Source organism: Nannospalax galili, unplaced genomic scaffold (genome assembly GCF_000622305.1).
Source record: "Nannospalax galili isolate Female #2095 unplaced genomic scaffold, S.galili_v1.0 scaffold519, whole genome shotgun sequence".
NCBI lineage: Eukaryota > Metazoa > Chordata > Mammalia > Rodentia > Spalacidae > Nannospalax > Nannospalax galili.
This window is the reverse complement of record NW_008343553.1, coordinates 27172-39987: the sequence shown is the minus strand read 5'-3', so window position 1 is coordinate 39987 and position 12816 is coordinate 27172.

Below are 12816 nucleotides of genomic sequence, written 5' to 3'. Positions count from 1 at the left end.
CAACTCTGAAAAGATTCCTAACTCAACAGAAGTCTGAATGCCTAAATTCTAGAGCTGAGCCATCTAGCTTAAAAATCAGTGTCACAATCTCTTAATTGTATGCAAATTGCTCAAGGGTTTAGGGCTGTGACAGCTAATGTTACTGAGAAATAAAGTCTTATCTGCATTTCTTTGAAAATCAGTTATCTACATAGAAAGGAAGTTATATTAACCAGAACAAGTAAGGACTTTCCCGCTATTTAGTGGTTTCTCAGTAGCCTTGGAAAACAGTAAGACACTCTATTTAGAATCCAGTCTCCTAAGTGAAGCATACCAAAAGGAGGTTGAATGCAGGAAGAATGATTCACTAGTGTTAGACATGAGATCAGATGATTCCTGGATGTCAACCCATACACTACTTCAACTGCATGAGAACTTTTACATCTCAAGACTCAAGATTCTAAGCAATGACCTTTCCACACAAACAGAGGGCTGGGGGCTTGCTGTAGGATCTTCCTCTTTACAACTTCAGTCCATCTGCCAATCTCAAGCTTAAATTCTGCCTTCGTCAAAATCATTGAGAGGCTCGCCTTCCTTGGACGTCCAGAGACAGCCAAGGGCTGGAGGTACAGCGCAGCTGCTAAAGGCTGATGAATAACCAAAAAAATACTTTAAAAATAAAAAAACAAAAAAGGTTTGCTGGGCTCGAGAGATGGCTCAGTGGCTAAGAATGCTGACTGCTCTTGCAGAGGACGAGGGTTCAATTCCCAGAACCCACATGGTGGCTAACAACCAACTGTAACTCCAGTTCCAGGGAATCCAAAGCCCTCTTCTAACCTCCATGGGCATTGCATGACATAGGTGCACCTACCTACATTGCAAGTAATACACCTATACACATTAAATAAAAATAAATAAAAATATAAAATAAGGAGAGTGCCTGCTCTGGCCTCCATCGTAGAGGCTGAGATCTCCACAGACCACCAGAGAGTGCAATGCCTGTTCTGGCCACCCTCTGGTATAGGGGCTGAGAACTCAGGGGACTGCCTGAGATCATCTAGATCCTGCCCCATGTGGTGGTGAGCTTCCCCAAATCACGCTGTGCCCAACACCCTAACTGGGATTACATGAAGCCTCTCTTACTGTGCCTGGACAGACTTCTGCCCCATGGTAGGAAAAGGCTGAGCCCCTAGGAGACAGCTTAAGAGTGCCTGCTACCATCTCCATTGTAGGGGCTGAGATTTCCACCAGAGAGTGCCTGTTCTGGCCTGCCTCTGGCATAGAGGCTGAGACCCCAGCAGACGACCTGAGCATCCCTGAGGGAACTTCACAAATTTTGCACTGAGTTCCCACAAGTAGGGGTCCAAACCTTAAAGGAAGCCTGAGTGTACCTGACTGGGACCTGACTTGGGCTTCTGCAGAGGCTCCTGAGTAACTGACCTGAAGCCATCAGATTCCTCCAATATAAAACCTAAGAGAACCTGAAACCTGGACCAACCAGCTTTATACAACCAATAATAAAACGACCAAGCCACAGCAGTAATACAAACGGAAGCAAACTTCAACTTAATTTCATACCAGAAACACAAACAAAAGAAATTCACATGCCAAAATTACAATGAAAGACTAATAAAATAGAAAGCCAAAACACTATGTAACCACCAAACTCCACCAGTCCTGTAGAAGATTTCTACAAGGAGACCCTCCTAGAGATAATCCAGGAAACAGAATTTAAAAGAACAATCATAAACATAATAAAAAAACTAAACGAATTTAAAGAACACACAAACAAATCAAAGAACTAAAAGGAGATAGAGATAAACTTCTGAATGAATTCACAAAAGAGATAGAAACATTGAAGAAAACTCAGGCAGAAATGAAGAAGGAAATGCAAAACTTAATAAGCCAACTCGAAACAAGAGGAGAAGCCTCACCACTAGAATGAATGAAATGGACAACAGAATATCAACACTGGAGGATAAAATTGAAGAATAGGACTACTCAAGCAAAGATTATAAATGTTTCTTTTAAACACAGGAATGGAATATGCAAGAGATGTAGAACACCATGAAAAGACCAAATCCATGTATCATAGACATAGAGGAAGGAGAGGAATTTCAGGATAATGGTATTGACCAGACCTTAAACAGGATTGTAAAAATGGATTTCCTAAAATTAAGGAAAGATATCTCCATACAAATTCAAAAAGCACAGGAAACACCAAAATGACAGGACAATTAGAGAAATTTTTATTGTACCAAAAACACTAAAGGTACAGAACAAAGAGAGAATACTGAAAGCAACAAAAGAAAAACAAGTCACATGTAAAGGAAAGCCCATCAGAATTATAGCTGACTTATCAATGCAAACTATGAAAGCCAGAAGAACCTGGATGAAGATATTTCCAGTTCTAAATGACAATAGATATCATCCCAGAATACTTTACCCACCAAAAATGTCTATTATAATTGAGGGGGAAAGAACAATCTTCTATGACATGAATAGCCTGAAAGAATACATGTCCACTAAACCATCCCTTCAAAGAATACTTGAGGCAATACAAAGAACAGAGAAAGAAACAAGTCTACCACAGGGGCAAGAGAAAGAAACTAAATTAAGGCATAATTGTGGAAACACAAAATTAGAGAAATAATGCTAACAGTAACCAAAATAATGGCAACCAGTAAATATCTTACAATAATAACTTTAAATATCAATGGACTGAACTCCCCAGTCAAATGACACAGACAAATTGGATGGATTAAGAAATAAAATCTTTTTTTTTCTGTCTGCAAGAAACCCATCTCACCTTCAGGGACAGGCACTATTTTAAGGTGAAAGGATAGAAAGGAATATTCTGAGAAATTGGAACTAAGAAACAAGCAGGTTTTACAATTCTAATATCTGAAAAAATAGACTTCAAAGTAAAACTAATCAGAAGAGATAAGGAGGGTCACTTCATTCTGATCAAAGGAACAAATAACCAAGAAGATATAACAAACCTGAACATATAACAAACCTGAACATATATGCACCAAACTCTAGTGCACCCAAATTCATAAAAACATCACTACAAGACTCTAAGATACAGGTTAACCCCAACTCAGTAATAGTAGGGGACTTCAATACCCCACTATCTCCATTAGACAGGTCAACTGGACAAAGAATAAGCTACATCTGAAATAAATTACCATACATCAAATAGACCTAACAGACATCTTTTGAGTATTCCACCCAAGCACCAAAGAATATACTTTCTACTCAGCACCCCATGAAACTTTTTCAAAAATTGACCACATACTGGGGCACAAAATAAACCTCAACAAATACAAAAAAATTTAAATAATTCCATGCATTCTATCAGACCACAATGCAGTAAAGCTCAAAATTAACACTGGAAGAATCTCTACTTACTACACAAACTCATGTTGATTAAATAACACACTCTTAACATGAGTGGGTCAAAGCAGAAATTAAGAAAGAAATAATAGAATTCCTGGAGTTCAATGAAAAGAACAATATAACACAACAAAACCTCTTGGAAACTTTAAAAGCAGTCCTAAGAGGGAAGTTCATAGCTCTAAGTGCCTACATTAAAAAAATTTTAAAGCCCAAATAAATGACCTAAGACTGCAACTCAAGACTATGGAAAGGCAAGAACCAACAAAAACCAAACCCAGGAAATGAGAAGAAATAACAAAAATCAAAGCAGAAATTAATGAAATAGAATTAAAGAAAACAATACAAAGAACCGATCAGTCTAAGGCCTGGTTCTTTGAAAAGCTAATCAAGACAGACAAAACCTTAGCTCAGTTAAACAAAAGAAAGAAAGAGCAAATCCAAATCAACAAAATGGGATAAAAATGGAAACCTCACCACACACACCTAAAAGATCCAGAACATGATAAAGATATATTTTAAAAACTTATACTCTACTAAATTTGAGAATCTAAAAGAAATGGATGGATATTTAAAATCAAGTGAACCAACAAAGTTAAACCAAGAAGAGATCAACAGTATAAACAGACCCATAACACATAAGGAAATTGAAACAGTAATACAAAGCCTCCCAAATAAAAACAGCCCAGGCCCAGATGGATTTACAGTAGAATTCTACCAGATTAAAGAAACCATCAATCAATATAACTTAAATTATTCAAAATGATAGAAACAAAGGGAGTACTCCCAAATTCCTTCTGTGAACCAGCATCACTCTAATACCCAATTGGGTAAAAATGCAACCAAAACAGAAAACTATAGATCCATACCCTTAATGAACATAGATGCAAAATTTCTCAACAAAATACTTGCAAACCATATACAGATGTACATCAAAAAGATCATTCACCATGATCAAGTAAGCTTTATTCCAGAAATGCATGCATGGTTCAATATACGTAAGTCAATAAATGTCATTATTCATGTAATGGACTCAAGGGCAAAATCCATATCGTCATCTAAGTAGATACAAAAAAAGACTTTTGACCAAACTCAGCATGCATTCATGATAAAAGTTCTAAATGAAATTGGACCGGAGGGAACATACCTCAAATAATTAAAGCTATATACAACAAACCCACAGTAATATCATTCTAAATGGAGAAAAGCTGGAAGTATTCCCATTAAAATCAGGAATCAGAAAAGGATGGCCACTAGTTCCACTCTTTTTCAACATAGTGCTTGAAACTATTGCTAGAACAATAAGACAAGAGAAGGAAATTAAGAGTACTAATTGGAAAAGGAGAGGTTAAATTATCCCTTTTTGCAGATAATATGATACTATACATGAGATCCCAAAAGGTCTACCAGAAAACTCCTAGAACTGATCAACACTTTCAGTATTGTGGAAGGTTACCAAATCAGTCTACAAAAATCAGTAGCCTTTCTATATGCCAATAAAATACAATTGGAGAAAGACTACAGGGAAGTGCTCACATTCACAATAGCTGCAAAAAAAAATCTTGAAATAAACCTTACCAAAGACACCAAAGATCTCTACAATAAAAATTTTAGATCATTAAAGAAAGAGCTCAAGGAAGACAACAGGATATGGAAGGAAGTCCCATGCTCATGGATTAGAGGAATTAATATTGTGAAACTTACCATCCTACCAAAGCAATATATAGATTCAATGCAATCCCAATCAACACTCCCAACACTTCACAGAATTAGAAAAAACATCTTTAAATTTGTATGGAAGCACAAATGACCCCAGACAACCAAACCAACTCTAGCAAAAATAGCAATGCTGGGGGGATTACTATACCAGATCTCAAAGTATACTACAGAGCTAAAGTCATAAAATCAGTGTGGTACTGGTACAAAGACAGGCACATAGATCAATGGAACATCATCAAAGACCCAAACCTGAGTACATCCTATTTCAGCCACCTGATATTTGACAAAGGAGCCAAGAACACACAATGGAGGAAAGACAGCATCTTCCAAAGGCCAAAGGTGTCAAGAATATTTGGGAGATCTTATCTAATCCCTAAAATATTTTAGGGTTACCTCTTCAGAAGGGAGACTGTTAAAGTAACAAAAAGCTCCATTGAAAAAAAAGAAAGAGTACACAAAGTTGTTCATGAAAAAGTGATGGGAAGGTATGAGAAGAGTTGGAGAGGATGGAGTGGGCATGGATTTGATGAAAACACCTTATATGCATGTATGAAATTCTCAAAAAAAATTTAATTTAAAATATATACATATATAATAAAATAAAAATGGGTTATGGAACTAAACAGAGAGCTCTCAGAGAAATAAAAAATGGCTGAGAAACATCTTTAAAAGGTTCAACATCCTTATTAATTAGGGAAATGTAAGTCAAAACTACTTTAAGATTTCATCCAACTCCAGTCCCAATGACTAAGATAAGGAGAACAAATGACATCAAATGTTGGCATGGATGAATGGAAAGGGAACCCTCATCCATTTTTGGTGGGACTGAAAACTGGTACAACCACTGTGGAGATAAATATGGAAGACTCTTTAAAAACCAAAAATACATCCAGCATATGAGTCAGCCATACCACTTTTTGCCATATGTCCAATGAACTCATCCTACCACAGAGATACTTGCACAACCATGTTTGTTGCTGCTTTTTTTCACAATAGCTAAAAAATGGAAATAACATAATGAATGGATAATCAACTGAAGAATGGATAATGAAAACGTGGTACATTTACACCATGGAGTTCCATTCAATATTTTTTTTTAAAATGAAAAATTTCTGTATCCCAAGTGTCAAGGTTCATTGCAGAAAAGACTGTATAAAGACTGTAAGAGCCAGAAGTGTTGTATGACCTTGAGGAAACAGTTTCCAGACAGCTGGTCAGTTATGCATATGAACTCACAGCAATTGTGACAGTATGCACTAGTCCTATTCAAGCTCAAATCAGAGAAAAATCCCAGAATAAACATGGGGAAGTGAGTAAGAAATCCCACTCAACCTAAACAACTTTTGGCAAACTGATATCTACTGAGAGGGGAGAGAGACAGTTTTACAGGGATGAAACTCTTGGTAGGTAAACCAGGCTCTAGTGAATGAACCCACACTGAAGGACATTTGTGGACACAAATTAGATTCTACAGGTCATATTTTATACATAATAGAGTACATTAAGTTGGGTCACTGGCAGTAAGAAGAGTTGCAAATCATTACATCAGTCAAAGCTTTTAAAAATATAATAAAATAAAGAGGAACCATAAAAAATATTTTTAAATGAAAACATTGACCTAGCAAACTCAACCAATGAAAAAGAAGTGATGGCCAACAAGCTTTCTCTGATATAGTTAATGAGAAATTCATATGAAATCATCCAAAATATAGAGCTAAGAGAACAAGATAGAAGACAGAAGAGAAGAGGATGAAGAGGAGGATGAAGGAGATGAAAGGAAGGACAAGATACAATGACATAACCAATGAAGACATTATACTAAAATTATTTAACAATGTCACAAGACTACAGATAATCATTCCTATACAGAAAAAAACTCCTCAAGAAAAAGCTAACAAATCTTAATCTAGGAGTACATACTGGATATTTTTTACAGAAAAAGCATGTGAAACTTATCCTAGGGAAACAGAGTTTCTTTAACATCTGAAAAAAAAAAACACGACATATTAACTAGCACCAGCACTGCTTATGTAAATAATAAAATAAAAAGGAAACTCTGGAGCTGATAAAGACCATTGTGTTGTACTTAATGGAAAAAGACCAAATGTCTTGTTTCTCAGATAAGGAACAAGAGGGAAAAGTCTGCTTTCACCATTTTTCAGCATTTCATTGGGGGTTTATAAGCAAGACCATTAATACAAGAGAAAATCATATCTAGGCATGGTGTAGTGGTGCATGGCTTTAACCTCAGCACTCAGGAGGCAGAGGCAGGAAGATCACTGTGAGTTCAAGGCCGGGGCTACAGGGAGGTCATGTCTCAAAAAGGCAAAGAAAAAAAGAAGGAAGGAAAGGAAGGAAGGAAGGAAGAAAGAAAGAAAAACATATCTGAAAGAGAAAATTGTCCATAAAAACAGAAAACATAATTTCAAGCTTAGAATGCCTTAAGGAATTTCCTAAATGACAGTTTATTTTAATATTACAAAGATGCAAAGCACACGACTTTAATCCCATCATTTGGAAAGCAGAGGCAGGCAGATCTCTGTAAGATGGAGCTTAGCCTGATCTACATAGGGAGTTCCAGCCAGCTGGAGTGACACTGAGAACCTATCTCAAAATACAAAAAAGAAAGAAAGAGAGAGAGAGAGAGAGAGAGAGAGAGAGAGAGAGAGAGTAAGGAAAGAAGGAAGGAAGGAAGGAAGGAAGGAAAAGAATTAAGTAAATATAAAAAAGGAGAGACGCTGGAGAAATTGCTGAGTCATTAAAATCATTTACTCCTCTTGAAAAGAATCTGGGAATCTGGGTTTGGGTCCCAAAACCCATGTAGTGGCTAACAATACACTATAACTCCAGTTTCAAGGGACCTAACAATGGCTTCTGGCTTCTGGAAACAACAAACATGCACATGATGCATGTCAAAGTTGCAGTCAGGCTGTCATTTCCCAAACTCCAGGACTAGGCTGGAATTGTGATGCTTGAAATCTAGACCTAACAGGTGAGTTAGCCAGAACCAAATCTACTCCATGGCCAACTTGCCACTTCCAGGATTGGGCATGGATTGTGTTGCTCTCACTTCAGACAAGCCTAGACTAAACTCAAAGTATGTTGTTGTCACCAGAAAAAGGCTGATGAGTTATCCAGAAACCGGTATACCCCACTGCCATTTCCACAATCATAGGTCTATTTGTGATTTTCCATCTTGCACAGTGGATAAGCCTGGAATCGCCCCTGCCTCTCCAATTAAAAAAAAAAGTGAGGGGATGCAGAGACTACTCAGTGATTTATAGAACTGTTTGCTCTTCAAAACGGCCTGGGTTCAATTCCAAGCACCCAGATGGTGGCTAATAATCACCTGTAACTCCAGTTTCAGGGTATCTAATGCACACTTCAGGACTCTGTAGGCTTTGCATGATGCAGATGCACTTAAATACATGCAGGCAACCCACAAATACACAAAAACTAAAATAATTAAAAAATGTTTAACTAATAAAGGTGAATATCTAAATCATAGATCAACTATTTCTAACTCTTCTGAAATCAATAAAGTTACTATAACAACAAAAACAGAACCAAACTTCTACTCAACAAAGGCAGGCTTAAATTTCATATCAGACACACAACCTGCAAAAGAAGTTCATAAACCCAGCTCACAATGCACAACACAAATAATGTGAACAAACAAAATATGTTCCCTCTGCCAAATTACACAAGTCATGTAGACATGAGGAAGGACTACTCAGAGGAACCTCAACAAAGAACTTAAAAGCGCATTCACAAACATGGTCAAAAAACTCAAAGAGTTTAAAGAACACATGAACAAGCACCTCAATTAAGTAAAAGAAGATAGGAATATACTCCTGATTGAAGTTCAAGAAAACACAAACCTGCTGAATGAAATGACAAAAACTCAGGTTTTTTTAAAACTGAATTCACTAAAGAAATAGAAGTATCTACAAAAACTCAAGCTGAGATTAAGATGGAACTGAAAACTCAATAATTCAATGATAAAAGGCAGTGAAATGTCTTACTAGCTGAATAAATCAAGTAGAAAACAGAATACGATAACTTGAAGATAAAGGAGGAGAGTGGAGCACTCAAGCAAAAAACATGAAAAAAGTAAAAACAAGAATGTAACATTCCAGAGATGTAAGGCACCATTAAAAGACCAAATCTATGAACTACAGGGTTGGAGAAAGAAAAATATACTCAGATCAATGGCATTTACCTGATATTCAACAGAATTATGGAAGAAAATCTCCCTAAATTAAAGAAAGACATACTTGCACAGAGGACAAATAGACAAGACCAGAAAAGAAACTCCCTGTGGTGTGTGACATAAAAAACACTAAGTATGCAAAGCAAAGAGATGTTATTAAAGGCTTCAAGGGAAAAATAACAAGTTACATAAAAAAGGAAAAATCCATCAAAATAACATATGACTTTTCAATACAAACTTTAAGAGACAGAGCAGACAGTAGCAATATATTACAAGTACTAAATGTCCACAGATGCCAACTGACACTACTTTTTCCAGCAAGACTATCTGCCGTAATTGAAGGAGAAAAATATTCCACGATTTAAATAGCCTGAAATAATTCATGCCCAGAAAGCAGCCCTACAAAGAATAGCAGGAGCAATACAACAGACAGAAAAAGGAACTAACCACACCCAAGAAGCTATGGAAATAAAACAAATGAAGAGGTAGTTACATAAACTCAAAATAGGTCTAGGAACACACACACACACACACACACACACACAAATAACATTAGCCAACACACATCTTTCAATAATTACTTTATACATCATTGACTTCAATTCCCCAATAAAAAGACACAGGTTAGCTAAGTGGATCAAGAAACAAAAATCCATCTTGTTGTCTGTGGAAACTAATCTTACTTTCAAGGACAGGCATGATTTTAGAGTAAAAAGATGGAAAAAAACTATTCTAAGCGAATAGGAACAAGAACAAGCTGGTATTACTATCCTAATGGCTGATACACTCAACTTTTAACTAAATTTAATCAAAAGACATAAATAAGACCACTTCATTCTGATCAAGGGATCAATCTACCAAGAAGACATTACAATCATAAACATATATGCACCAAACTCTGGCACATCACCCAATTTCATAAAAGGAGTAGTACTGCATTCAAGACACAGATTAACCCAAATTTGGTAGCAGTTGGAGAATTCAATACCCTGCTCTTTCCAATAGACAGGTCATCTGGAAAAAGAGTGAGCAGAGAAACATCTGAATTAAATGATATCATACATCAAATGGACCTGAAGGACTACCTACAGAATACTTATCTAAGCACCAAAGAATACAAATTTTACCAACAGAAGTTTCTCTAAAATAGACCACCTCCTGGAGCACAAAAATACCCTCAAACAAATACAAAAATAAATAAATAACTCAATGTATCCTATCTTACCAGAAATGATTAAAGCTTAAAAGCAAAAGTGAAAGAAGTTCTCATAACTACATGAACTGGCGAAAATTAACAACACACTCCTGAATGATAAGTAGGTCAAAGAAGAAATAAAGAAAAGAAAAAGTAGTCCCGGAATTAAATGAAAATGAAAACAGAACACAACAAAATGTCTAGAACACATTAAAGAAGGTCCAAAGAGAGAAATTTATAGCCTTAAGCACCTCCATTAAAATTACAAAAAGCACAGATAAATAACTTAATGATACAACTTAAGAATTTGGAAAAATAAAGACAAACCCAAAACAAACCTAGCCAATGAGAAAAAAATAATAAAAATCAGAGCCAAAATTATTGATACAGAAACAAGGTAAACAATGCAAAGAATCAATGAATCTAAGAGTTGGTTCTTTGAGAAGAAATGCAGGATTGGACAGACCCTTACCTCAGATAACCAAAAGAAAGAGAAAACACAAATCAAAAAGTCAGAGGTGAAAATGGAAATATCACACCAAAGTATCCAAAAATATAAGGGAATATTTTTAAAAACCTATACTACAGTTAATCAGAAAAATCTAAATTTGATGGATGGATTTCTATATTCAACTGAATCACTAAAGTTAAACCTAGAAGACAGCAAAAACTTAAACACACCCGTAACAAAAAATGAAACCCAAAAAGTAATAAAAAGCCATCTGACTAAAGAAAGTGCATGTCCAGATGGATTCACAGTAGAATTTCACCAGATCTCCAAAGAAAAACTACACCCAATGCTGATTAAATTATTCAGAGGGAAAGAAACACAGAGAGAACTTCTAAACTCCTGCCCTGAAGCCATATTACTCTAATATCAAAATCAGGTGAAGACACACAAGAAAAGAAAACTAAAGTTCAATATCTCTAAAGTAAATAGGTGCCAAAATTCTCAATAATAAAAACTGCACTGATTTATAACTGCTTTCTTCTATGAATTTGACTACTTGAGAAAAAATTGATTTCATGGGCTTATTGGAGTTTCAATTTAAGCCTTTAAGAATATTAAGGAGGTTATTTCTCATAATTAGCCTTTGGGAACATATGTAAAATTTCAATTTGATTGTGATAAATTGAACAGAATTCATCTCTCTCTCTCTCTCTCTCTCTCTCTCTCTGTGTGTGTGTGTGTATCTGCATGTGTATACATGTGTCCCTTTTTTCAAAATAGGACAAAATTTAGCTATGTTGTTTATAGCTATGTTGTAAACTTCAGTGCTGAAGAAAATGTTTGAAATAATAATTATGGGCTAGAGAGATGGTTCAGTATGTAAAAGCAATTGCTGTGCAAAACTGAAGATCTGAGTTCAAATTTCCAGCACCTAAGTAGAAGCCGTGTATTGTCATATACACTTGCAACCCCCGGGTTGGGAAGCAGAGGCAGGTGGATCTTCAGAGCTCACTGACTGGCCAGACTAAACAAAATGTCCAGTTTCAGGTTCGGTCAGAGAACAATAGAGCAGACACTTATTGGGAAGCAATTAAGAATAAACTAGTAGATATATGTGATATATAGGTGAAAACACTAGAAAAAGGAGAAAGAGTAGTTGTGTTGGAGAAAGAAACACCTCAAATACTGCAGCTCTCACTACAGAAGATTCTGAATTCTATTGGGTCAAAATAGGGAATAACTTCTATGTGCACATTATCAAAGACCATAAGTAGGCTTCAATCTGTGGACTGAGCACAGTTGAGACCATGGAGGGTGTCCTACTAAACCACTGTCCTCCAGGAGGATGGGAGCATGCTCAAAGGTGGATCTTAAAATTCAGTCAAGCGGAATAAGACTTGGATCTTACAATTGTAAGACTTGGATCTTACAATTCAGTCAAGTGGAATAAGACTTCACTGTAACTGTATGTACTTTCAATATTATACACAAAATTTATAGAAATGGGCATCTAATACTGGCGGTTACTACAGTCTGCAAAAAAAAAATGGATTTTGTACCAAAATCTTTAAAAAGTATGTCAAAAAACGTGAAAGTATTTACTTATGCACAGTGAAGATAAAGGAAAATAAACTGTGAAGAAAATAGGATTTTAGGATAAAAGAAAAAAACTTCATATCAACCAATGATAATATAGTTTGACATGAAGAGGGTACAATACCTAAGGACTGAGGGGATATGTAATGACAATGCCACAAGCAGCAGAAAATATATTCAAAGACATAGAAAATGTGTTTTTTTCAAGAAAGGATTTAAGAGTTTGTACTAGGTAACCTGAGCTCTTGAACTGAGGAACTATTT